This window comes from Carassius gibelio, chromosome A11 (assembly GCF_023724105.1).
Source record: "Carassius gibelio isolate Cgi1373 ecotype wild population from Czech Republic chromosome A11, carGib1.2-hapl.c, whole genome shotgun sequence".
Lineage (NCBI taxonomy): Eukaryota > Metazoa > Chordata > Actinopteri > Cypriniformes > Cyprinidae > Carassius > Carassius gibelio.
In genome coordinates, this window is record NC_068381.1 from 19,111,998 (window position 1) to 19,127,585 (window position 15,588).

Consider the following 15,588-nt stretch of genomic DNA (forward strand, 5'->3'; position numbering starts at 1 on the left):
AGGAGCTCATTGAAATACTGAGGTGCTAAACCATTCAGGGCTTTATAAGTAATAAGCAATATTTTAAAATCTATACGATGTTTTTATTGTTTACTTTTATTTCATTCTTACATAGCTTTATTTATGTATATTTTCATCTGTGTTGTTTTCTTTAATAATTGCACTGTCCATGGAGCGGACCTGACTCACATTTCACTGCTGGTTATATATGCTATATATAATTTTGTATGTGACGAATAAAAATCTTGAATCTTGAATCTTGAATCTTGTTTGATAGGGAGCCAGTGCAGTGTGGACAGGACCGGGCTAATATGGTCATACTTCCTGGTTCTAGTAAGAACTCTTGCTGCTGCATTTTTGACTAGCTGTAGTTTGTTTACTAAGCGTGCAGAACAACCACCCAATAAAGCATTACAATAGTCTAACCTTGAAGTCATAAATGCATGGATTAACATTTCTGCATTTGACATTGAGAGCATAGGCCATAATTTAGATATATTTTTGAGATGGAAAAATGCAGTTTTACAAATGCTAGAAACGTGTCTTTCTAAGGAAAGATTGCGATCAAGTAGCACACCTAGGTTCCTAACTGATGACGAAGAACTGACAGAGCAACCATCAAGTCTTAGACAGTGTTCTAGGTTATTACAAGCAGAGTTTTTAGGCCCTATAATTAACACCTCTGTTTTTCTGAATTTAGCAGTAAGAAATTACTCGTCATCCAATTTTTTATATCGACTATGCATTCCATTAGTTTTTCAAATTGGTGTGTTTCACCGGGCTGCGAGGAAATATAGAGCTGAGTATCATCAGCATAACAGTGAAAGCTAACACCATGTTTCCTGATGATATCTCCCAAGGGTAACATTTAAAGCGTGAAGAGTAGCGGCCCTAGTACTGAGCCTTGAGGTACTCCATACTGCACTTGTGATCGATATGATACATCTTCATTCACTGCTACGAACTGATTGCGGTCATATAAGTACGATTTAAACTATGCTAATGCACTTCCACTGATGCCAACAAAGTGTTCAAGTCTATGCAAAATAATGTTGTGGTAAATTGTGTCAAACCCAGCACTAGGATCCAAAAAAACTAATAGAGAGATACACCCACGATCAGATGATAAGAGTAGATCATTTGTAACTCTAAGGAGAGCAGTCTCAGTACTATGATACGGTCTAAATCCTGACTGGAAATCTTCACATATACCATTTTTCTCTAAGAAGGAATATAATTGTGAGGATACCACCTTTTCTGGTATCTTGGACAGAAAAGGGAGATTCGAGATTGGTCTATAATTAACAAGTTCTTTGGAGTCAAGTTGTGTTTTTTTTTTATGAGAGGCTTAATAACAGCCAGTTTGAAGGTTTTGGGGACATATCCTAATGACAATGAGGAATTAATAATAGTCAGAAGAGGACCTATGACTTCTGGAAGCACCTCTTTTAGGAGCTTAGATGGTATAGGGTCTTTACATGTCCCTTTATAGGGACAAGTTTATACAATTCTTCCTCTCCTATAGTAGAGAATGAGTGGAACTGTTCCTCAGGGGGTCTATAGTGCACTGTCTGATGTGATACTGTAGCTGACGGCTGAATGGTTGCAATTTTATCTCTAATAGTATCGATTTTAGAAGTAAAGTAGTTCATAAAGTCATTACAGTTGTGGTGTTGGGAAATGTCAACACTTATTGAGGCTTTATTTTTCGTTAATTTAGCCACTGTTTTGAATAAATACCTGAGGTTATGTTTGTTTTCTTCTAAAAGAGAAGAAAAGTAATCAGATCTAGCAGTTTTTAATGCTTTTCTGTAGGATATGCTACTTTCCCGCCAAGCAATACGAAATACCTCTAGTTTTGTTTTCCCCCAGCTGCGCTCCTTTTTTTGGGCTGCTCTCTTTAGGGTGCGAGTATGCTCATTATACCATGGTGTCAAACTGTTTTCCTTAACCTTCCTTAAGCGTAAAGGAGCAACTGTATTTAAACTGCTAGAAAAGAGAGAGTCCATAGTTTCTGTTACATCATCAAGTTGTTCTGAGGTTTTGGATATGCTAAGGAATTTGGATACATCAGGAAGATAACTTAAAAAGCAGTCTTTTGTGGTAGAAGTGATGGTTCTTCGATACTTGTAACAAGAAGTAGAATTTACCATTTTGGCTATATGAAGTTTGCACAGAACTAAATAATGATCTGAGATATCATCACTTGGCTGAATAATTTCAACACTATCAACACCAATTCCATGTGACAGTATTAAATCTAGAGTATGATTTCGACAATGAGTAGGTCCTGAAACATGTTGTCTAACACCAATAGAGTTCAGAATGTCTATAAATGCTGATCCCAATGCATCTTTTTCATTATCGACATGGATATTAAAATCACCAACTATTAAAACTTTATCTGCTGCCAGAACTAACTCGGATGTAAAATCACCAAACTCTTTAATAAAGTCTGTATGGTGCCCTGGTGGCCTGTATACAGTAGCCAGTACAAACATAACAGGGGATTTATCATTAAAATTGGTTTCTCTGGATAATGTTATATGAAGCACCATTAATTCAAACGAGTTATACTTGAAGCCTGCCCTCTGAGAAATCCTGAAAACTTTGTTATAAATTGAAGCAACTCCTCCCCCTTTGCCTTTTAGACGCAGCTCATGTTTATAACAGTAATCTTGGGGGGTGGACTCATTTAAAATAATATAATCATCAGGTTTCAGCCAATTTTCTGTCAGAGCACATCTATATTATGATCAGTTATCATATTATTTATAAAAAGTGTTTTCGTAGAAATGGATCTGATATTCAATAAGCCAAGCTTTATCATTTGTTTATCCATATTGCATTTGTTTTTTTATTTGTTGAATCTCAATTAAATTGTTAGCCTTAACTTGGTTTAGACGTTTTTTGTATTTTCTAGTTCAGGGAACAGACACAGTCTCTATAGTGTGATATCTAGGTGAAAGATTCTCTATGTGCTGAGAATTAACTGACCTCTGTGATGGGAGGCAGCTAGCAGACGGTCGGTTTAGCCAGTCTGTCTGCTTCCTGACCTGGGCCCCAGTTAGTCAAGTATAAACACTAAGACTATTTGCCATATTTCTAGAGAGAAGAGTGGCGCCACCCCAGGAGGGATGAAGACCATCTCTTTTAAACAGGTCAGGTCTGCCCCAAAAGCTCGTCCAATTGTCTATGAAACCTATGTTATTCTGTGGGCACCACTTAGACATCCAGCCATTGAGTGATGACAATTTGCTATGTATCTCGGCACCACGGTAAGCAGGGAGGGGACCAGAGCATATTACAGTGTCTGACATCGTGCTTGCAAGTTCACACACCTCTTTAAAGTTATTTTTAGTGATCTCCGACTGGCGCCTGCATGAATAACAATTTTACTGTATTTACGTTTAGCATTAGCCAGCACTTTTATATTTGCCAAGATGTCAGGCGCTCTGGCTCCCGGTAAACATTTGACTATGGTGGCTGGTGTCTCTATATTCACGTTCCGTACAATAGAATCACCAATAACTAGAGCATTTTCATCAGGTTTCTCAGTGGGTGCATCACTGAGTGGGGAGAACATGTTTAATGTTTTGATCGGAACAGAAGAGCGGTGTTTTGACCCTGCTGCAGGGGCTCTGTTGCCGGAACCGGACAATGTATCTGAAATCTTCTCTGTCAGCCTAACTATTTCCCTGCATTTATCACATGTGAATCCCTCATCAGCGACAGAGATAGATAAACTGTACATGTGGCAAGAGGTGCAAATAAAGATAGCAGGCGAAGCCATTACTCACCGTGCTTGATGAAATATTCTTACTGCGGTTGTTTGATGAACTTGTGAAAAACTGCAGCGTGAGAGAGGAGAGGAGAGGAGAAAAGAAAATGCTAATGACAAGCTAACGAGTGCTAACGCTTTGCAGGTGTACTGCACTCACGGAAAAGTGAACGATCAAAAGTTCTTACAGCCACTTTCTAAATTTATGAGGTTCAGCAATCTTTTGCTGCACATCAGAAATATATTATTTGATATCACAACTTGTGTTAAGGGAATTTTGCCTTTGTGGACTCATTTTTATAATCCTGTGAAACAGGAAGCCTAGGCTGTAAAACCATGTGGCGCTGTGTACTAGAGATGTGATTTTCCCCCACTTTCACCTTTTCTTCTCTTTTCTTTTTTTTTACTTCGGGATCCATGCGTATTCCCTCAGTCGACACAATATACCCCAAAAATGGGGCTATTTTACTCATTTTATTTTATTTTTTCAAATTTGGGATAAAAAAAAAATCCATCTGACTTTTATAATAGAAAGTGTTTACTCACAATCCCTCACTACCGGAAGTAAAGCCGGGGAACGATCCATTGGGAGAACATGGATTGCAGTGCATGCTGAAACTGCACTGAAGTGTCATTAGTCCTCTGTAGGGCGTGCAGCTTGCGCTTCTGTCCACTGATGCTGAAACCATTAACGTTAGGTCTGCCAGTGTCTTCTCGATATACCTGTGTTATCAGAGGCTGACAGTGTTTTTGTCTGCTGTATGCATGTGATCATACACTGATCTGGTGCTGATTTACTTGCATTGCTCACATCGGTGTGCTGGTTCCAATAGAAACGCTTCAGATGAGATGAAATCCTGTAATGTAATCCTGGCATCCAGGTGACTAGAGAGGCGTGAGTACTGTTCACTCATAGACTGACTAACAAAACAGTGGTTTTATATTCTTGTTACCATTTAGATGTTTGTTCTAATGACATATTTTATGCTTTATAATTGTTTTAAATTTACTTTTATTTAGAAAGCATTTAAAAGGCTTTATGTTTTATAATAGTATGTTCTAGTGTGACAACATGCCCCACTATTGGATTCACTATTGGAACAGTATAGTATGTTGCAATGTGGTCCGTAATTGTTGAAATGTTTATTAGCTTTTATCTATAGCCCAAATTAAAAATGAATGTCTATAAAGATGTAGACTTACCCTGATAAATGTGTTCTTGTGTAAAATGTGTGACAACTAGCCCTGGCCTCCTCTGTTTGTCTAGCTTGTCGGTTCATATGTCCCACACGATGGGAGGCTGGAGTGTGTTTGTGGCTGGATTCCTTGCACCCCAAACGTGCAGTGTATTCTGCAGAGTAGCGGGGAGGATTCCGTTGCCGGGGTTACCTGTCATTCGCCCATGGATCACGGAGCGCTGCTGTTTTGCTGCTGTCTTAACTAGATATCAAACGAAAGGATTTGCGTCTATTTCATCCCACTCTGGCTGCGGCCGAAAAAGAAACCGTTAGTTAGTTAATTACGTAAGCAGGTTAACAGGAGGAATATCACCGCTCTACAGTTGGTGCGCGCGTGTGTGTAGCCTACTGTATGTGTGTTTGTGTGTGTGCATGTTTACAAGGGTAGTGTTGTGTGTGTTGGTTGGTAATTGTATTGGTTATTTTCAAATGTTTATTGTTCATTTTGTACTCGCGTTTTTACAGTGAACTGTGTATTTAACTTCAGTGACTCCTTGGGGTAAACTAGTCACAAAAACAGCATTCAAGCACTCAACCCCTAATGAAATCAAACAATCACATACATAGAATTAACTATGTATGTGATTGTTTGATTTCATTAGGGGTTGAGTGCTTGAATGCTGTTTTTGTGACTAGTTTACCCCAAGGAGTCACTGAAGTTAAAGCTGTGTCTGCAAAAGTTGGCTGGCAGTCATCAAAGACTGGGTCCACTTTGCCTGAACAAATCGAGTCTATTGATTTAACTGTTTTGAAACCGAGTGACCAGGTTCAGGTGAGGATGTTGCTGCAGAAATATCAGACAGTGTTTTCAGCCCATGATGGCGATTTGGGTTGTACCAATTTACTCTCTCATGATATTCCTCTTCTAGAGGATACTCTGGTTAGGCAGAGATATCGATGCATACCAACTTCCAAATATGATGTTGTGAAGACCCACATCAGTCAACTTCTCGATGCTGAGGTCATAAGGGAAAGCTGCTGTCCCTACGCTTCCCTTATTGCTCTTGTTAAGAAGAAGGACGGTAGTCTGCGTATGTGTGTGGCAGGACCCCAATAGTTTTTCAGAGTTGCGTTCCTTCCTGGGTTCTATCTCTGCAAGGTTTTCATAGTGACCCCACTTCTCTTAGAGGTGAACCTCAATTATCCCAGCATCGCTGTAACTGACTTGACACAAAGTCAATTTAGACAATTCTTAAAGGGCTCTGAGATTGTGGTAGCCGGACGTCTACAAGAACTTGAGACCAACACCTTTCAGACTGAAGTATCAGCACACGGGGTACGGGAAGAAAACTATTAATTACAGAATAACAATCTGTTTGAACATACTGTTGCATTAGTGGCATACACCTGATTTCAGTTGGAAGACCAGTTTGTCGTCGAGGGTCGGTGTGTTTCCTGATCAGGAGTACATCTTTGGGGATTTCACAGAGTGACTGTGGGCATATCACAGATCATCCAGCAGCTCTTGGATAAAACGTCAAACATTCGCTCCAATAATTCAGCTATTACCTGAGAATGACTGAAATAATACAATATCCAATCAAATTTGTTAACAGAGAGAAATGATCCCCAGAGGACAAGGAAAACATCACAGCCTAAGCTCTAGACCTTCTCTAATGAATAACTTTGTCACAACTCCTACCTCAATGGGGGTTACCAAACCAGAGACTAAGGATGGAGATGAAACGGTCATTGCTGACAAGCTGACTGAAGGTACTACTTTTTTTTTTTTCTCTGTCATAATTTTCTTACCTGCAGCAGATAATGTAATGATGCTAAGATACATGAAGCAAAAGTTAGAGGTCACTTCCTAACCAAGTAGTTTTATTGGTATTGGACATTTTTCCAGTTAAGTAGACCATTGGTGATGTCCTATGGGCAAGCCTCTTTTTCTAATTCAGAAAATGGAGCTGTTCTGAACTTTTGAATGGTATATGCAGTTTACAGGTATGTAAATATAAAATTGATGCCACAATCATTTCCAGATGAACCCTCCACAAATATGCATCCTCTGGGGGTCGCTATGGGGAACGGTATACCCATGCCACCATGCTGAGGGGAGTGCAGGCCAGAACCATGGCAAACACAAAGTACTAACTCTGCAATTTCCATGGGAGTTGCCCCTAGAGACGTTAGATGGCTGTCCGTGACATTATCCCTTACGGACAAAGGCCTAGGCTACATACCCAAACTAGACCTCAAGGCTTGTAATCAAGAATAGATTCCTTTAAAGGGATACAACAAGGCGCCTAGCATCATACTAGTCTTGGTCTGTAACACAGGGGCGACCACTTAATCTCGCATAAGCTTGCTGAAGGAACTTGTAGCGATGGTTGCCCCTTAATAAACATTTATGTTTACTTTTATATTTTAATTTGGTTTGTTCGGGCGCCAGCCAGGCATGTAATCCTGGCAAAAAATAAATTCTCACAACCCACCAGCTACATATGTAGACATTGAAAAAGGGACCTCAAATCAAACTTGTAGAAACCAACAGATTCGTTTAACCATTTATTTTTAAGGAATTCAGACCCAATTAAATTCCACACAAGAAAAAACATCCCAACATCACTGTTGTCAACAACACACTTCCATGGAAAACAAGAAAAAAAAAACGAAAAAAAAAAACAATCAGTATAAAGGAATATACATTTTCTCTTTATAAGAGGGAAAAACAGGATCTGCACAGAGACAGCAATGATGTTAACACTGGCAAATTCGATGACTTTCTCAGACATTCACAAATATACGAGGTAAAAGAAAGTCTGTGTCCAAGCATCCCATCTACTGATGAATTCACAGCTTAGTTTCAATTCACACACTTTTTATACTCTCCGACAGTCAAAGAAAAAGTTCGATTAAATGTGTGTGCGTGTTGTGGTCGTGTGCAGGTATTGTGGGTGCGTCAAGTTTGTACCCGATGCTGCTGGTCTTGGTTTTGGCCTCTGGTAAGTACAGGAACTTCGTTTTCAGCACCATCCAGGAAACGCGATGAGGACTAATCCAAGGCAACGCAACTCTCCCAACAGCCGAGATAGAGAACATCTAAGCCGCTCACAGTTTCACTTTCATTCCCGCCGTCACGTCATCCGCACCCCGATAAATCCCACCTTCAGGATACTGTAAACTTCTGTCATACTTCTCTCCCAGGTAGGTCAATTTCTCATACCAAAGCACGATACTTCTGTATGTTCCTCGAACAAACAGCACCTTCCTCGAACCACCAACACACTTCACTTCCCCATTACCAGTCCTCTTCCGCTCACAATTCCCCTCCTTAAATAGTTCGTCACACTAATTATCCTCTTCTGATTGGTTAAAGAATTTCTGATTAAAAAATAAAAATAAAGTGGCTAACGGATTACGTTCTGCCACACTCCCTCCCCCAAGGAAAAACAACTCCTAGTTGTTGAACTAAGAGATACCTTAAAATCCTAGGAAATCTTCTTCCTCATCCGAGGTTTCCTGAAAAATCTCTGGTAGTTTCATCCTGTTGTGAAACTCTAATTCCTCCGCAGTAGGAAAACAGGGTTTCAAATTGCACACATGAACATTACGCACATCCTCTCCTGTGGACTCTGTTGGATAATGCGGTATGGTCCTTTCCACTTAGGTGCCAACTTGGCACTGAAATTGCGCTGGGCTTTAGATTGCGGAAAATTTCGGATCCATACCCTGTCTTTCTCTTGGAAGGCTACATCTCGTCTGTTTTTGTTGTAATTTCTCAATTGTCTTATTTGTGCTTTTTTACAGTTTTCCTTGGCCTTCTTTTGGAGTTGAGACAACTGATGGATAATGTCGTAGGAAGGATCAGAAGGAGACAAGTTACGTCCATGCAACAGTTTATCCAATGGGCTATGAAGTTTTCTACCCAGATGAAGCTCAGCCGGAGACGTTCCGATGGATTCCTGCACTGCAGTATTGAGTGCGAAACGGAGTTCTGGTAGGTAGTTATCCCAACCTTTGTGATTATCTTCCACAAAAGCAGATATCATGGACTTCAGAGTACGGTTGACTCTTTCCGTCATATTAGTCTGCGGATGGTAGGCTGTGGTTAATTTTTGTGTCACACTCCATTTTCCACACAGTTCAGTGAACAAAGCCGAGACAAACTGAGACCCTCTGTCTGACAAAACATAGTCCGGCACCCCCCATCGGGTAAGCACTTCTCTCCTCAGGATTTCAACAATAGCTGGAGCAGTAGCATGTCGCATAGGGAAAAACTCTACCCATCGTTTCATTAGGTCTTGACGTGATGATTGGTTGAAGTTTTCCTGCTGGTTTTCTATTGTCACTCTTGAGTGTTTGACATTTCACACAACGCTTGACATACTTCTTAACATCAGTCCACATACTATGCCAGTAGGCACTATCCTGTACTCTCTTATAAGTTTTAAAGATTCCAAGGTGTCCAGTGAGGGGGTTTGAATTATATAATTGGAGAATGGTAGGAATAAGGATGCGAGGTATGACAACACAGTATTGAATTTGACCATCAGTCAGGTGAGTAACCTGATATAACTTGTCTTCTACCACAGCATACTGTTCCTTCTCCGTAAGTCCATCTTTGGCCAAAACCTGAAATATTTCTGTACATTCAGGATCACTGTGTAACAGAAATGAGTCGAACCAGACAAATTAAAGAGTCTATCAAAGCTGTATGCATTGAAACACGAGAGCCGAATTCCTCAGGAAGTCATAAATCAGTTCTAGTGCCACAAGAACCAAGCAAGACGACCAACCAACTTGTTCATACAACAGCTTTCAACGTGAACAGCACTAGAGCAATTATTTACAATTTCAATTCGAAGAAGAGATTGTCAAATTTGTTGTTCATAATTGAAATGCAACGCTGGACATCACATGAAAACCCATGAGAGTACTGCACAAGTCCCATTGACTCCCCCCACCTAGCAGAACCAGACTGAAATTCCTAAGGGGGGGGAGGGCTTTAAACCTCTGTCTTCACAGAAAAGTCCTTTGCCAGAGAATGGCAAAGAAACTTCTTTTGTACATATATATGGACCAGAGTGAACTCAAAAAGACTTATAAATGAATTATTCCATTGCTTAACTCCATATTCATTTATGTGTAACCCACACATTTGACTACCATGTATAATCACTTATTGTCTATGTCTTTTGATAACTATAGGATACATAGTCATGTCTAGTATTGATATAATCGAATTTTCTTGCTTGATATTGTCCTGACAATCATTTATTTGTAAAATATATCATAATCGTGTTATAGGAATCATGTCCAAAATTAGACCCTGCCAGAGCAGGAACATTCGGACCACATGCTTGGTAAGATAAACATATGATTTATGATACCCCCCGAGCCAAGACAATATCTGATTGGTCAAGACAACATTTGAGGTGTGGCCAACAAGCCAGTTTAAATACCTAGGACATCGTAAAATCTTTGCTTTTAGTCCCTAGCTGCTGCTATTAGCCATGTCAGCTTTTAGTTCTAGCATTGCTTGTGCTATCAGTCATGCCTTGCTTTCAGTCTGCTTTTTAGTCTCTGCTATTAGTCATGCCTGCTCTTAGCTTTTAGCTTGTAGCTTTGCTACCTAGCTTTAGCTTGTAGCTCCTAGCCATGCTGTGTAGTCATCACTGTTCTTTGAGCGCGGTTCCAGCGTGCCTGCCTGCTGCTACTATGCCACGATGAGAATGAACACAACCTAATCTCGTCAAACTTTATTTATTTTCTTTTCCGTTTGAGAGTTTCGTGTTGTGAGTTAAGTTTTGTAACGTCGAGTCTCCGACGCCTGACCTCGGGTACCCTTTCAACTTCGACCAGCGCACATGACTCTGCACTTTCAGCCAACGCCCAACAACCACGGGCTTCCCAAGACGTCACTTCAGCGACTGAACTTCCAGCCAATCAGCGACACCGGGATACCCCTTTCAACGGGAGTCCCTTTCACAGGAAACGAAAGCAACGTATTCCCAGATATTTGTTGTGCTGGTGTATCTAATATAATTTTAACCTCACTGAGGAACTCAATGCGAGGGCTAATTACGTGATTGATGGTTGTTCATGTTTATGCAATTTAACGTATTGCTGTGAACTTGGGATTACATATTTCCATTCTCTTAAACTCATCTTTCCCTAACTTTCGATCTTCCTGCAACTTGTGTGAATGTGTGTGTGCGTGCGTTTATGTGTTAGATTAGTTTATATGTCTTAGATTTATCTAATAAAGCCTTATTCATATTGAAAAGAGAAGTATCTTGTGTTTTGTGCTTACAAGTTAATGTCTTAAACTGCCGATCTTGTTACTGTGCTAATTAATAGTGTTTTCACTATAGTTTGGATATTAGTATCCAGCGCAGATTTGATGTTAAACGGCTAGTTCACTGAATCGCAGGGTGTCTCCGTGAACAGCCGTGAAACAGTGATTCTGTTCAAATTCCCTTTAAAATCTTAAATGATTCCCTTTGAGCTAAATTGACCTGTTTCCCTTACAACTGTGTTGTTCCTCCCAGATGCGCTCAACAGTGATAGGAAATTCTGGATCTTCCTTTTTGCTTGTGTACACATTACACTCGGGTAAAGGATACATCCGTGACAGAGCATCAGGAGCAACGTTCAACTTCCCTTTCCGATATTCCAACACAAAGTCAAATCTTTGTAACCGAAGAGCCCATCGAATGAGTCGACTGGTCGTCCTAGTGGAATTTATTACCCATTGCAAGGAAGAATGATCCGTAACCACGGTGAACAAACGATGTTCCAGATAATGTTGCCACTTCTCAAGTGCCCACACTACTGCTAGGCACTCCTTCTCTGTGGTGGAATAGTTGATCTCTGCTTTATTTAAGGTTCGGCTGGCGTAAGCGATGACTTCTTCACTGCCCTGCTCCTTTCGCTGGGTCAACACCGCACCCAGGCCGGCATCGCTGGCATCAGTGTACACTGAAAAAGGAAACTGGAAATTGGGATGTCCAAGGATGGGTGGTGATGTAAGGCAGGTTTTTAAATACTCAAAAGCTTGTTGGCATTGTGATGTCCAAATAAACGATTGTCCTTTCTTTTTTAGGGCATTGAGAGGCTCGGCAATCCTAGAGAAATCTGCCACGAATCGATGGTACCACCCAGCCAAACCCAAGAAGCGCTGGACCTCTTTAAGGTTACGGGGAACTGGATAAGTGCGAATTGCTTCCACCTTGCTTCGGTCTGCAGTAACACCCTGTCCATTCACAACATGACCGAGGAAAGTAATCTCCTGAAGGCAGAACTTACATTTTTTTATATTCAATGTCAGTCCAGCTGTTTGTAACCGCTGAAGGATGGTCTAGATGTCTAGAAAGTGCTGGCCCATTGATGGGGAGTAAACAATGATATGATCAATATAGACGAAACATATGGTTCCAAGTAACCCTATCAAGACGATCTCCATCAGCCTTTGAAAGGTTGCCGGTGCATTTTTTAGACAAAACGGCATGACATTGAAATGGAACAACCCTCCTGACTTGATGAAGGCGGTTTTTGACTTGCTCTCAGGTTCCATAGGTCCCTGCCAATATCCGCTATGAAGATCTAACGATGAAAAAATGGCTGCACCAGAGAGAGACTCCAGGATCTCAGTGATGTTGGGAATTGGATATGCATCACTTTCAGTGAGAGCATTGACCTTTCTGTAGTCCACACAAAACCGGAGACTACTGTATTTTTTTGGAACCAAAACAACAGGTGATGCCCATGCTGAATAAGATGGTTCTATGATGCCAGCCTGTAACATGTCTTCAATCTGTTCTTTTACTATCGTTTGCTTTGCAGGTGTTGGCCGATAAGGGGCGCTGTTTAACAGGTACTTGATGACGAGTATACAGGCAGTGATGAAGAACTGGTCGATGAGTACACACCCCCTGATGTGTCTGCAAAATGTGACGTAATTGGCCTTCTTCATCGTGTGATAAAATCGCTTCTTTTAATGCACGGTCAATTAAGACTTGATCCTCTGTAGGCGTAGGATCTGCATCTCGAGAGGCCAATAGAGGCTGAGAAGGGGGGACAGAACTCATTAAAGAAAGATTTTGCTGCAAACTTTTAGATTCAGTACATTTACCCATCCCAGCGGAACTTCAGCCTCACCATTCGCTAGATAGAGTGATCCTGAGGTCCATGGATGAAGACTCTCTTGAGGTGTAAGTTCCCTCCACAAACTCTCATGAATGAGGGTATAGCTGGCTCCGGTGTCTAAAATCACCTTACCTTTCCAAGCACCAATATTAATAGGAACAACTAGTTGTTTCGGTTTTTACGACAGAGACCGCATTATTGGAGAGCTGACCCTCTTGTTTTTGACTTTGATGTTGTCTCTTACTTTGAGATGGCTGGGGTGGTTGAAATGGTTGATTAGAAGATGCATAACCAGGACAGTTTCCTGGAGGATGATGTCCTTTACACCTCCAGCACTGAACTGGTTTCTTGTCTATCTGTCGAACCATGGGTGCTCGGGGTAACATAGACTGTTGTGTGTGTTGAAAGTTGCTCTCATATTGGAGTTGCTGTTCATTATCCTTCTCCAGTTGATGCCCTAACTTCACCAATTCCTCCACTGTAGATACTCGACTACGGAGCTGGCTGGCAAGGTAAGGTTTAATATTTTTCAAAATCAGTTTTACAATTTCATTCTCGGTTAACGTTGACTTCCATCTCATGCATAAGGCTCTGTATGAAAAAGCAAAATCTCTGATGGATTCTTTCTCGCCTTGAGTTCTTACTCTAACTCTTTCTGCCAACTCATCCTCATAATCTTCAGAAAGAAATGCAGAAAGGAAAGCTGCCTCAAACTCAGTCCAAGTGACTACAGAGGTACGTGCAACTTCCCACCAGTCGCGGGCCGTTCCATACAAGACTGTACGGAATGTAGCTAGTAGATCCACATCTGACAAAGGATGCAATGCCAGAAAATCTTGACATCGAGTTAAGTAGTTAAGTAGAGCTAAGTAGTCTCAACGGATCTGGATCCTCGTGTGGTTTTCCGAAAGTGGGAAAGGTAAGTCGTAGATGATCACTCTTAGCTATAGGTACAGATGTAGTGGGAGTAGTAATTGGTATACCACCTGGTGATGAATATACATTAGCTGGCGATACTTCCTGTTGGTTAGTAGTCAACTCTTTAATCTTTTCAACCTGGGTTTGTAATTGGTCAGTCATGTCTGACTGAAATTTTTGAGTATCACTGCAAAAGGCATCCATTTGGTTTTTGTGTTGATGAAATTCTTTGTTGAACAGTTCTTGACTGTTTTTCAGACTCTGGAATGTGGCTTTAAAGTACTGCTGCACTTCCGCTTGAAGCTGTTGAACCAAGAACCGTACTTCAGACACGACAGAAGCCTCCACTTTACTTATATCTTCTGAGATCAGTCGCTTGGTGGTTTTAGACCATTGCTCCATCTCAGTTTTCATTTTTTGTTGGTTATCAGTGATACACTTCAGTAATTGTTGTTGATTGTCCTCCATTTTGACCACCGTTGTTGAAAGATGAGTTGAATTTGAGTTGAAATTTACAAACTGAGCTTTCACCTCCTGGTTAAGTTCGGAAACTACGCTCTCCTGTTGCTTGATGAATCGCTTTAAAGTGTCCAAGTCTTCTTGTACTTGTTTGGTCAGTAGTTGAATTCCTCTGCCGGGTGTTTGAAGTTCACATGGTAACTCCTGCCGTCCCACAGAAGATGAAGGGGTTTCAGGGGTGGTGCAAATCTGCATAGGATCTGATTGTGGTTCCCAGGTGAGGGGTTGCACTGGAGGGCTGCCAGTCAAAGGGGTGGATACAAACTGCACTTGTGATCCATGTTGATCAATATGGGTAGGATTGGGAATATATGGATATGATGTGATCGGGATTTCTGGCTGCCAGCGGGGGGTTTCCACTTCTGGTACTTCCATCTCAACAAAAGTTGTCAGTATGTAAAAATAAATAAAAATCTGTGTGTCTTTTGTTGGGGGGGAAAATAACAAACCGGGCAAAACAACAAACTTGGCCAAAAAAATAACAAACATGAATTAATTCAGGCCCACATAACAAACTGACAATATTCAAAGTATAAATCAAAACATGTTAACTGACAATAAACCTAGCTCAAATAAACCAGCCCTCAAAATTCAGCAGTTCAGTTCACAAATGCAAATATAAATAATGCAGAATCTTACGTACACACTAACCATAATTCAAGCTCACCATAGTCCACACTCTGCATTTCAGAATCACAAGTGTAACCAGGTTGAAATTATATCTTTACTTTTACGGTTGAAATGTCACCAAATCCTGATGAATATTGTTTTCTAAATGTTTAAGATGTGTTCTATTGCCAATATGTATGTCTGGATGTTGTATTCAGATCATAGTGTTAATACCTGTACTTTCACTTTAAGAGTGTCGCAGGCTTTGTGGCGTCATTCACGCGCTTCTTTCAGTTTGCGCCAGACTAGCTGAGAGGAGGTAATGTGTTATTTTGCTCTTCAGTTTTAAACATTTATTTCGGCTTTGTATGATGCAAACCTTGTTTTATGCATGTATAAATGTAAGTTTTGAGGTTGTGAACATGCAGT

The 15,588-nt window shown here is 40.7% G+C and overlaps 1 protein-coding gene across 1 annotated transcript in view; it reads left to right on the forward strand.

Moving 5' to 3' along the window:
* The first annotated feature begins 4,637 nt into the window (after positions 1-4,637).
* Positions 4,638-15,588, forward strand: part of LOC128022592 (dnaJ homolog subfamily C member 16) — a 78,551-nt gene continuing 67,600 nt past the window's right edge. The window contains exon 1 of the mRNA XM_052610305.1: positions 4,638-4,676. The gene's annotated coding sequence lies outside the window, so the exon portion shown is untranslated. The remainder of the gene's footprint in view (positions 4,677-15,588) is intronic.